We start from the raw sequence: 12,886 nt of genomic DNA, 5'->3' as shown, positions 1-12,886 counted from the left end.
ATTTCTGAAATAATAGTAATAAGCATGAAAGAAGTTGGTCTATATACTTTAGGAAAAGCAAACCAACTTTGTGGTACTTACATCAATTCTTGCAAGACACTGTCCGATAGAGTCGTCTCGGAGCCCAACCAAGACCAGGATTCCACGGTTCGCTGCAACCCTGTCCAGATACCATCTCCGTTACTGAAAGAATTCCTGAAAAGTATATTACAAAGAGAACAGTAGTTAAGTCCATTCACAAGTCCATTCACAAGTATAACAGGGAATGAACAATAACAATATTAACATGTGCCTTTATCACATTTTATTTAAGTTGCTTAATGATTTGACTTGTGATGGACTTTTATTGGACATGTGATTAATTTGTGATGATGAGTCCGAGGCCGTGTGATTGACTCCAATACAAAAAAAAGGCAAGCTGAATCAGAGAGCATGTTAGACATTTGCTGAAGTCGGACAAATTACCCCTTCCAACCACCCACCCAACCCCCAATGAAAGACAACTTCTTTCAGGTCTTATACGAGCATATGCTTTTTTACCTGGATCCCTCGTATCATTTATGTCATTCTTTTATACAGATTCTTGTTAATTATGTATTTGTGATATGATGTGGAAAAAATAACCATAAGCCATAAACCATAAACCATAAAGAAAACTTCTACTCACGCCTCAAATAGAAAGAACAGAAGTTCCTCTCTGTCCGTCCAGTACAGGAGTGTACCCCCATATACACTACAGGTGCGACCTGCATATTCCTCTGTTATTGAACCGACAGGATTTCTCTGACTGAGTGCGAAATAGCAATGGCCATTGTAGGATTTCCCTTGTAGGCCTGTTGAACTCCAGCTTGGACATCCAGTGCCTCGGGAAAAAAGGGCAAAGAACAGTTGTCTGAAAGGCTAAAGTAACTTACTTCATTTTCGTCTAATTGGGGAAGGCCTGTGTCATCAACAACAAAAAACACCTAAAGTAAAGTTTTAGAGAAAAAAGGCAACTGAAATTACTACAGTAAGTGAACATTTTTCATCAGGCGTGTCTTCTGGGGCTTATTATAATTATAAGGGGACTGCTAGGATATCATTTTATTTGTTTTAAATAAAGCTCTTTTCAAATAAAGCTGCACCTTAAATAACAACAGAAGTTGAAATCTTTTGAGAGTGATGAGAAAAAAAAATACAATAAAGCGGACCTTATTGTGTTATGCTCTCCACTAAATATTAAAAAGATTGTTAGAAACAATCTTTTCAGCAGAAATGTCTCAACCATAAGTCAAATTCTGACAAGTTCTTACTTTTATTGAAGAAAGTGCCTTCTGCTGTTGGCAGGTTGCCAAGTATTCCCCATCCAAATGGGGTGACCTGAAAATATAAAGAAAAAACATTTCTCGAATACTATTTAATGTTCAAGTTAATTGGCTAAATCTAATTTTCATTCGTTCCTACTTGAGGCAAATTGGTGCATTATGCTTACATAACTTAAAGATAAGTGATTGTAGCAACAAATCCAGATTATTAGCCCACAAAAGGATCCTATTTCCCCAACATTTCAAGCGAATCACGCCACCACAGTTTCTGTAGGATCGGAAACAGCCGTCGAATCCGCATGGATTCCTGCATAAAATTAGCATCTCATTTTACATTCCACCAATCGGAGTCCTGGTAGTGTTTACAACAGGTGCACGGCGCGCGGCGTGCGCGTGCTGTGAATGCCGCATGCACATTTCGAGGTGCGTCACATGAAGTTTGTTAAAAGTTGCAATGGCGGTGAAAAACAAGAAGGACTTCAACAGACCTATCTGCAGAAAACTTTCGTAAGTAAAACTGATTTAAGCAATGTATTTCTGACCAAAAACTAAGTGCATGAACCTGGAATATGAACATGTATGCTTTTGTCCGTCTTCAGCGAGTCTAATAGTATTAAGTTACGTACAACTGGGACAGTTGATTGAAACCTGAATTGAGAGTAGCTTTTTGACAATAGGCCGTGTGAGGAAACGAAAACAAAACGAGCATGTCTAATTCGGTTACGTTCAAGTAGCCTAAGTACAGTGACTTCGTTATCAGCTTTTTGGTTCCGAATATGAATAGCTTTATCAGATAGGCTAAAGCATGCGTTTGGTTTTTAGTTCAGAACAAAGCATGCGTTTGGTTGTTAGTTCAGAACAAAGCATGCGTTTGTTTTTTTTGTTCAGAATGTTAAAACGTGTTCGCAAAACCTATCGTCGTGTGTACCATGTGGTATGTCCTTTGTGGCAAGAGCATTGATTCAAATCCAGACATTTGATTTTTCGTCTGTCGGCTCTTGTTATGGTCGACACTCGACACGGCAGCTGAAGTCTTTTCCTCTGGGCTTAATATTTATTATTGTGCCGCAATATCGAAAAACCATTAAGGTCACAGTGCATTCCTTTGGCATTTAGTAATACTGTTATTGACGGAATCATTTTGTAACTATCCGCAAAAACGTTAGCTCAAAATTGACACACATTTTGTGTTTTTGAAAGGGGAAAATGTGAACGAGTTTTTCGTAAAATTTCATTCCATGTGCAAAGCATACACTCCTCCGAAACTTCCAAACGTAATTTTTTAAGGATATCAGTGTTGTCGCTAGTGGAACCACATATTCACAAAAACAAATCCACCAGTCAATTTTTGTGTTCAACTTTGAGAACAAAAATAGAACAGGAATGGCCCTTCTCCAGCGTGAATAATAATTGACAAACATTTAAATCATGTACTCACCAATAAAGCTAGTAATCCTAAGAAAAATGTCATTTTCGCATAAATTCCTTTAAGACGTATGGAAAAGTCGACTGCCGTCCATGACTGCAACAAAAGACTAATCATTGTCCCGTCCCGATACAATTTTCTGTCCCGTTCTATGCTCGCTAAATTCGTTTTTAATTGAAAAAGCCTCACACGGGTTTGTTAATTGGCAGGGAAAATAAACATGGAAGGCCCCAGCAGTGTAATTAAACAGAAAGTAAATTGACACAGAAAGGCGAGACGAATTCGTATCGATTGGTCTAGAAGTTATATTGTGGCAACAATAAACTGAAGATAGTACAGGGCTGGCTAAACATTCTACTAATTAACGCTGAATCAGCTTTGTTTGCACTTGCTTAGATTAATATTTGTTTCGAACTGAGGGCATTCTATGTAACTTGGAAATTTATCAGCAGACTTTATTTTTAATTGTAGGCTGAGGGGATGGTTCAATGAAAGTTTGTTCTTCGTGTTGTAGGCTATCCAAGTGGTTTTGAGTAAATTTGAAGGTCCTTTTTTCGCAATTTGTCTCATAGTGGTCATGGAGGTTTACGAAGGGTTTGCACAGCCGTTTTACTTATAAATATGCGAGACCAGACCTCAGAGATGTCTTGCGCATCTCTCTGAAGGACTGATGACATCATACGCACAAGGTTTATTGTCTTTCAGAATGAGTAGAAGATTAGAATTATTTCGGCGTGTGTATAGTTCAATGCTATCACACTATGCTCTCTTTGGTGTTGGTCAACATGTTTTATGGGGCCTACATTATGTTGTCAACACTAATTTGCTTTTCTCGGAAAAGCTGTCATATTTTTCTAACTCGACTCACAGACTAAGTGCCAGTGCGCCCTCTTTAGTTCGCTATAGTAGACTAGTTTAAGTCGGTGAATTTGATTGTTTTAAATATAACTTCATGATTGTACGGATAACAAAATATTTCAGACTCAAAATTCATCTAATTATTTCTTGATTGATACGAATAAATTACAAACTGTGAATCAGTGTAGTAGTGCATGAAATATACAAGGAAGAGGCGACTTTGAAACTGTTGTGTGGAAAATAATGTCGGGTAGGACTTGATGAAGTTTAGTACGCACGTTGCACACACAACTGTAGACAACATAATGTGCGCACGTCAAACCTGTATTTAGTCATCAGCTGATGAGGCCGTTTTTCTCTGGTACTTGCAAGTAACGTTTCCTCTCAATTCTATGGACTTATACTCGAGCTGAGCAGCCGTAATCGCGTAACTTAAGACATACAAACAGGTAAGAAACGAATTAATTCTGGGCGTTGTCGAACTTGTGGAATGTTGATTTTTGTTTCGTCGAGATCGAGTGGAAAACCAGTGTTTATTTATGCGTCGGACATTCAACACACCCGCCTTGGCTGTGACTTGAAAGCTGACTTCTTCAAGATGTTTTTTTTGGGGGGAGGGGGGGAGGGGGATCAAAATATTGGCGATAGTGAGGCCCCCCTGTTGATTTAGTTCTCATTTTGAAATGTTATCATTCCCAAATAATTTCTGCAATTTTATGATTATCAGTATTTTTAGTTTTAATTCTAATCTAAATGACCTTTATTTGTAATTATATTTTCTAGTCTTTTTTTGGCAGAAAATGTGATTTTCATATGTATTTTCCAGTTGATGTCATTCAAATGAATGCTTTTTTATTGTATTGCGGTGATCACCGTCTTTATGTATGTGCTACTGTTTTCATCCCCATCTTTGTTTTACCCCCCGAAAAACAAACCTACCCCGGCCTAGCCCCATAAATGTGGCCAATTTAGTGGACTACCTCCGTAAATAAAAAAAGGCCACACTTCCACCATGTACAAAAACATGTAGAACTTTGTCAAATTAGATTTTCACATTTAGACTTAGTTTACAGTTTATTTTTGCTTTAGAAGCATACTCGCCCTCTTTATAGGCTAGTCAGAAAGTGCTGCCTTTTTCAAATGTCTAATTTTCGTGAAATTTTATGTTGAAATTTTGATACGCAAACATGTGCAAACGAATCTGGAAATTTCACGAAAAATAGACATCTGAAAAAGACAGCACTTGCTGATTAGCATAAAGAGGGTGAGTATGCTTCTAAAGCAAAAATAAACTACAAACTAAGCCTAAATGTGAAAATCAAAATTTGACTAAGTTCTACATGTTTTTGTACATGGTGGAAGTGTGGCCTTTATTTACGGAGGTAGTTAAGTAAATTGGCCACATTTATGGGGCTAACCCCGGCCCTATCCACGACTTATTAATTACCCATTGGTTTTAAACATCAGCAGGCCGGAAAGAATGCCTTATCCTGATGCCACTTCTTTGGTTGTGTACAATGAAGAGTTGAGTGCATTTTTAAAGTACATTCTAACAAAATTGGAAATGTTTCTCTGTCTGTCTTTTCAACAATTTTGCAACGACTGACCTTCATTGAGATGATATATGATGAAAAGAGCGGCGTCAGGATGTAACGTTCTTTCCCAGCTCACCTAATAACTAGTTTTGTGAATCCAATATAACCTGGATTTTCGTTCCAATATAGTTAAGGAACTACACACGCGTCCCATATGTTCTGTGTTGATGACCTTGTAAGGAGACAGATATGGCGCGTGTTTGGACATTTAATTAAGCTGATTACCCTTGAGTTGGCCTAACAAGATTAAGTCACACCTTACCTGGAGCCAAGACATGTGGAGGTGATCTTTTCTGCTTGGCAAAAGGAGTTTTCCATTGCATGTCTTGTACTTTGTGTGATGCAGTGTGCTTGCCAATCAGTGTTGTAGGGACGTTGTTTTTGGAACTTTGGATACAAAGCGTTTGATAGTTTATACCGGTATGAATACATACCTTAAAAGAGTTGATCTGTTTGACTTGAGAAACAGATCACAGACTGCATAAAAATGCTTTTTCAAAAACTCTGAATGGAATCGCAGAGGTCCTTTGGATAGAAATCTAAAGTTTGTTGTAATAAAAAAATGGTTGTGGATTACTGGATTTATGGTTCTTTTTGTGATTTGTAAAGGGTAAAATAGTTTTAAATTGTGAAGATTTAAGTTGATTTTGTTCTGTCACCAATAAAATAATGTTTGTTTTCAGCTAGTAGCTTATTAATTTAAGCAGATTCCTGCACCTTTGAGCCCCAGTAATTATCCATTTATTTCTTCCATTTTTTTTCTTCTTCTAAGAAATGAGTACTGCTACCCTTTATGATGTATGTGCTTTCATGCACTTTGGCTAATAATTAATGAGTCCAGCCAAGCGCAAGTGGCCATTAGTCTAGACATGAGGAAATAATGGAGGCGATCCTGTCATCACCCAAATAATGTCATCAATGTGTTTACAATATTCATTTCAGAGAGCCATTAACTGTGTTTATTGATTCAAATTTTAATTCAAGGTTCTGTTCCAAGTAATTATCTTCAGTGTCTCTCAATACGTGCACATGCTAACAATAAATTGATTTGTTTGGGGCCAAGGTAAAATAATAGATGAATGGTTTTCCCAAACCAAAAGGCTGTCTCATACTTCATGTAAATGCGAACGTGAAGAGAATTTGAAGTCAGGAAAATTTCGCGGTGAAATTCGCTGGAGTTTGATATTATGTGTTCAACTTTTAAGAATTCACAGCGTGAATGCTTACTGTGATGTCATAAATTTGTGTGGCATTCACGTTCGCAGCGAGTATGAATTAGCCTTAATGCTGTGTAACATTGCAAAAAGTTTGAATCAACCATTTTGTCTTTTAATTTAAATTTAACATTAAATTCAAACAAATTTTACCTATGATTGTTTGCATCAGTTTGTTTTGTCAATTACGGCACATTTTAATTTTTTCCCATCATCTACTGATCCACTATCTTCTTGCTGATGACCATTGGATCCCTAGTTTCCATGTTGTATTCTCCCTTTTCCCGGCCTCCCTCTTTTCCTTAGGTAATTGTAACGCAGTCATTAGGCCTCCTTATAATGTCAGAGTGCAACAAACTCTTCAGGTTACACTACGTCACTGTGCGCAATCTCCGGCCCCTTGTGCAATTATGTAAAATATAATGAAAGCTGATTTGCCTGATAATGTATCATCCCAGAAAATCTGTAGTTGCTTTAAAAAGCAAACCTTGTTTTAATTTTAATTCCTGAACAAATATTTGTACGATAGGCCTACATGTAAGATTAAACTAATTTTTGATCTCACTAGTTCAAACAAGAGCTTGCTTCGAATGACGTCAATTTCAGAGTTTGTTGAGCCAAATTAATCTCAAAGAAAAGTGTTACGAGAATATATTGAACTAAGCGTGCCTGAATGGAATTTGTATCCCATTTAAAATGTTAGATGTAGCATAAAGAACATGAATGTATCATAAAGAACCTCCGCAGATTTGCAATGATTTGTAACATATTTTATAATCAGATCATTTAATTACACTGTTAGTAATACCATTCTGTGCCTATTGATTATTATCATTGATTGATGACAAGGTTTAAGAGAATCAGTATGGCCATTGATCAAAAATTACCCATTTCCCTTTCAATACGATTTCCAAATTGCAAACAATAAATCAAAAATATAATGCCAGTGACTGCTGACATTTTTGGCTTTATAAACATATGTTTGAGTCAGATATCTCCCAGCAAATTGCTCTCAAATCCTCTGAGTGTTGTGTCGCTGTCTAGTAAAACCTGTTTCCCCCTGAATGAGTAAGAATGAAAATGAGCCAAATTTGGTTAAGTAGTTGGAGGGGCTCCAATTTGCACGGTCAATCACCCGGACTCGTCACGTTGCTATACAGCCTGGTTTGGCACACGCTGGATTGAACCCTCCTGGCTAAAAGTGCTTTCACTCTCTACAGGTGGATTATTTATTGGGGGCATGTGAGGAGGGTTTTTTGAAACATTGGTTCCATCTGGATTCTGGCTCGAGATAGGAGATTTGGATGTTAAAAGCAGAATGATTCTGCAGTCAGAAAAGCAGCCAATGCTGGAGATGAGGACATGGCTTGGAAAACACAAAGTAGTTGGTGTCAGTCCATGGATAATGAACATTTTAGGAATGAAATTCAGTTGTAGACCTGTATGTTCCTTAATTTGATTTCAATTTGATTTTAGTCTGAAGATTGTTTTAATCGTCTTGATTTTAAACTACGCAGTGTTTGATGTCTCAGGCAAGTGTGTCAGCATTTGTGAGGCCGTGTACAATGCATTCAAATTGTTGTATTGAAATTTACATAGATTTTGTAAACTAAAGTAAAGACACACATGTACTATACACACGTAATATGCCTGTGTTTGTGAAGTAAATGTACGCTGGTAGAAATTTATTTAAACCAATTTGTTTTTTACAATTTTGAGACTGCTATTCCAGGAGCCCACCAAAAACAGGTTCATTATTTTTCTCATAATATATTAAAATGATTTTGTAACCAATACATCTTTAACAAGGGCAAAGTGTAGGGTGTTAGATGTGAGAATGTGCACGTACAATGTACATTTATAGGTGCTTGATCTTTGTACAATGAGCATCTACTGCGTGGATGGATGTATGCATGAAATCACGTACTTTCTGGAGTAAAACCAATGGAGCGAGAAATCCGATATTGTATAAATATGAACAACACATGTATGTGGAGCCATTACCGGTACAAGATTTGGTAAAGAACAGACCTGGAAAAGCTACTTCCCTGCAATGTGTAGATGCTTCTATTGAGTAAAAAAAAATTGTCTTGGATGTTTGCAGTATGCATGCAGCAAAAGTGTATTAAATCCTTACAGATTGATCCTCAAATGTTTGTAAGTACAATGTAAGCATGTTTTTTTTGAGGAAGCACGTTTATGTAAAGTTACTAATTCTTTTAATCATTTTTGGTCTCACTTTTAATTGAAATGTTATTTGTCATATGCTCTGTGCTCCAAGACCATGATGTGTCGTCACTGCTGTGTACATGTGCTGTGGGAAGGGGGAAGGGAACAGAGAGGGTGGGGTGGAGGTTTTCAACGAATGTAGATCAATAGTCTTGTCCTGAATTCATGTATTTCATTTTTTTTTATTCTGCATATGTCATCCCATTTCACCTACACTTTATGCAGCAGTTGTACTTTTCTATTTCATCTCTTAACAAGTCTGTCCTATATTCTATTACTCCGCCGCGGATATTTATAGGACTGACATTTCCAGAAATGAGGTTTCTCTCAGCTCAAGTCTAATAAGAGAGAAAGAGAACTCCTAATATTCGGCCTCGTGATCAGTATTCATTTACGACCTCAGCAGGCCCCTGACCAGCTGGGGTTCTCAGCAAGGCAGGACGGGCAGACGCTCCCTGTCCCGAACCCCCTGACATAGCCCAGGGAATGGAAATTTATGCGACAACAGTCGCGTCGCTCCGTCGAATGAGAGAGAGACGGGAGAGATGAGCAGGGGGAGACAACGTCTGTTTTAAGTGGATAGTCTGTCACTACCTTTGAGTAATACAAACAGAATACAGTGCCATGTGATTGATGAATACATGTAGAGAATATCAGAATTTTTTTCTGAGGGTAATTTTCTAAATGTTATTTATTTAGTTTCACTGTTTGTATTCTTCAGTACCTAGAATAATATCAATGATTCACCCCGTTTTAATTTTAAAGTTTCAGAGCTTGTTTTATTAATTTCACTTGAATCATCATGTATTTCAAATTAATGTTTTTCAGCCCTGTGGATAAAGCAAACAGTACCTGAATACATACATCAAAAGAACACTACAGTTTAACATGTAGAGAAAGAAACAGTATAAATGCCTTTAATAAAAAATTTATTGGTTTGAAATACACGTGCTTGTACTGAGCATTGAACCCAATAGTTTCTTTAAAATATGACAGAACATGAAAGTGTGAAATTTCAGCCGAAATGCAATTAAAATTAAATCTTTTTTTGAAATTCCAACTTCCCGCATCTCAGAGAATGAAAATACGGATGGAGTGAAATTCGAGAATGTAAAATGTATCCAGTATCTTTTGATCATGTATCGTATACTACTTTTACTCCCGGGTTTCAAAACAACATCTTCAACCGAACCATTCCTCCATCAGTTCGTCGGTCCTATTATTATCCCCGAACCCCCAGCTCCCCTTTTAACCTGATTTTCGAATCCAACAATCCCTTGCAATTTGCAAAGTTTCACGTTCCACTGTCGCCTTCGTCTGTCAGGGGGGAAATCAAGAACGGCCAACGGGCCGGCCAAATTGACCATTGCAGGAACGTTTCTCTTCCTGTATTCCTTTTCATTTTTTTTAAAAACCGGGACGGGGAGCTTGTTTCTCAAACCGAGTATCAATCCATACGACTGGAGACACTCTGTCTGCCTTCTAGTACACTTAGGTCGGGACGAAACTATCCCCGGAGGCAGCTGAGTACGACTTCAGAGACACAGGACAGAAATATCAGATACATGAACGGAGTGAAGAAAGGACGAATCGTCAAATGCCATCAGGCAGACACCCGCGGTATTGTTGCACTGTAGGAGAATTTGAATAGAATATTTCACAGATTCAGTTCAATAACCTGCATCTCCTTTTTCACCGTATGGGTAAAACGAGGATTATTATTCATTTGGGGCAGTGTGACATGGAGGTACATAAACTGCGTTTAAAGATTGTGAATATAGGGCCTATCGTTGCAGGGGAGCTTTTCTCTGCTTTGAAAATTACCACCTGTATGAGCAGCGTATGCTATTGTATGATGATTATTTGTAGCAAACATTTTGCCACTCGGCATTTGATATGTTTGACTCCATGTGAAACCTCCTACTAAATACGGTACCGATATAGTAATACGTATATTTTTGCAAGAATGCTACAGAAGAAATAACAACTTTAGGGCTGCAGTTTGGGTTAAATATCATGGATTTATTTAATGGCTTCATTGAAAGGAGAATTTGTTTTTTTCTCATAATGAACTTCCTTGCACAGTGATTGAGTGTGAGTTACTTTATAATTTCTTTAACATCACATCGGGTTATTGCTTCTCATCATTTGATCTACAAGACAAGAATGATGGAGTGATTTCATCTTTTAACACATTACACCCTCCAGGGTAATCAAATGAGAATATATATCGTAAGTAAGATTTGAGGCTTTGCATGGTGGAGATACTAAACAATGAAAGGTTTGCGGAAACACCATGTGCGAATAATTTCTCAACTAAGAGAATGGTTCTGAAAAGAACCAGAGGTATAAACTCGACATTCGGGTCAGTATGCTCTGACCGTCTAGAGCATACTGACCGGAACGTCGAGTTTATACCTCTGGTTCTTTTCAGAACCATTCTCTGAGTTGAGAAATTATTCGTACATGGTGTTTCCGCAAACCTTTCATTATTTAGTATATATCGTGATGTGACCTGAATGTGTCATCTTCTTCATTTACATTTTGCTCCACACACCAACAGCAGTATTTCTTTATCTTGAACAATGCTCACTGAGCACATATACACGTCTTTCAATTTTGCCTCTAACTCGGCAATGCACACGAAATCACATGTTTTCTCAATACTGTTGCTGCAACCTAACATAGTTAAAACTCTGTCTATGTAATTTCCATCACTGTCAGAAGAAGAATGGGTAACCACTCAACGAGCAGGTGGTTGTTGCTATTCCAATCACCTGCAAGGGGGGGGGGGGGGGAGACGACTACTCTGACTGAGTCTGGCAAGATCCAGGAAAAGAAAAGGAATTAGTTGTCGTGCTCTGTCAAATTCCACAGCCCTTAAGGTGAAGGGTCTTTATCTGTCTGACTGTCACTCATACTTCAAAGAGTAATCAAAACGTGCTTTGTGATTGGTGTTTTTTAAGATTTTTTTTTTCGTTAGCTTGGGGGTTGAAGCAAGTGGCATCAGCCATGATTTGCCTACATGTAGGTCATGTGCTAATAAAAGCCGGCCATATTTAATGCAGCAGTTCCAAGTGATCAAACCTCAGTGTATCTAAATGCCCGGAGATATTTAATTAGTATGGTAGTGCATTGATTCTTTGTTTACAGGTGTATCCATTTGATGCATCGACCTGAATGGGACCTAGTGGATGTGACAAGCCGGCGCATCAGCTCAATGTTACTTGTGCGTTGTTTTAATTAAATGATTGTGTTGACCAATTAAAGAAGCTAATCACGATGTTAAAATGTATGAGACAATTTTTTATGTATCTTTGCAGACAGTATGACCACAGCTATCCAACCCATGGATCTTACAAAATACATCAATCTGAAATCACCACCCAGGATCCAAAGATGTAGGCCTACATGTACCTGAGATCTTCAAACCCAGCGGAGTAGAAAACACGGACCTGTAAAGTCGCCCAAATCATCATGTCCAAGGCCGTGCCGAAAGGCAAGTCAAACATTGCCAAACCTGTCAAATCTGGATTACCGAGGAGCACGGGTGGCAAGGCAGCTGGTTCCCGCCAGACAAATGATGCACCACGGAGTACCAGCGCCACGGCTGCTGAGGCACAGCGCCCACCAAGCGAACAGAAAAAGGTAGGATCAAATACAAGGACCCAGGTCTGACGCCTACAATACTTGCAACTGCCCATTATCGGTAAATTGGTTAAAAATTGACCCAGAAAAAAGAAAAGAGAGAATATGCAAACACTATTTATCAGTTTCAGAGTCGATGGAAAACACCTCCGCTCGCTTCCACTGATGATCCCTCTCCAAACAGATGATAAAACCATTTGTTATCTCTCAGCTGTTGACACCGTTGAATGTTTCTGAACTATAACAACATCATCAGTGTCATCAGGCAGGGAGCTTCCCTCACCGGTTTACCCGATGATAAATGACCTATTTGTCCAGACCACTTTTCACATTATTATCGCTTCCCCTTGACATGTTGGTATGCCACTGTGCAACATGAAGGCAAAACGATATCAGTTTTTTTTAAGACTTTGCTCCAGCATTGATCAACCTCCGTGCTTTCGTGTTCTTTTATTCTGGCATGTCCCAGACAAGGTTAAGTCTGGAAAAATATTGACATACCAGTGTTGAGGGAACAGAATAGGAATCTTTGATGTAGCCTAGCTCTCTCTCTGTCTGTGTCTCTGTGAGTCTGTCTCTCGATGAAGTCCCGTACTTCCCGGTTGCAGAACA

The 12,886-nt window shown here is 38.3% G+C and overlaps 1 long non-coding RNA gene across 1 annotated transcript; it reads right to left on the bottom strand.

The window, feature by feature from the left end:
• Positions 1–87: 87 nt before the first annotated feature.
• On the bottom strand, positions 88–1,360 carry LOC119722876. Its single transcript, XR_005270487.1, has 3 exons — positions 1,293–1,360; positions 668–863; positions 88–195 (listed from the first exon to the last, which is right to left on the bottom strand). It is a non-coding gene; the product is annotated as an uncharacterized LOC119722876 (long non-coding RNA).
• Between the last annotated feature and the right edge of the window lie 11,526 nt (positions 1,361–12,886).

The sequence above is a fragment of the Patiria miniata genome, unplaced genomic scaffold (genome assembly GCF_015706575.1).
Source record: "Patiria miniata isolate m_02_andy unplaced genomic scaffold, ASM1570657v1 HiC_scaffold_16, whole genome shotgun sequence".
NCBI classification, from domain to species: domain Eukaryota; kingdom Metazoa; phylum Echinodermata; class Asteroidea; order Valvatida; family Asterinidae; genus Patiria; species Patiria miniata.
The sequence above is the reverse complement of the archived record's forward strand: the minus strand, read 5'-3'. Positions and strand labels throughout refer to the sequence as shown.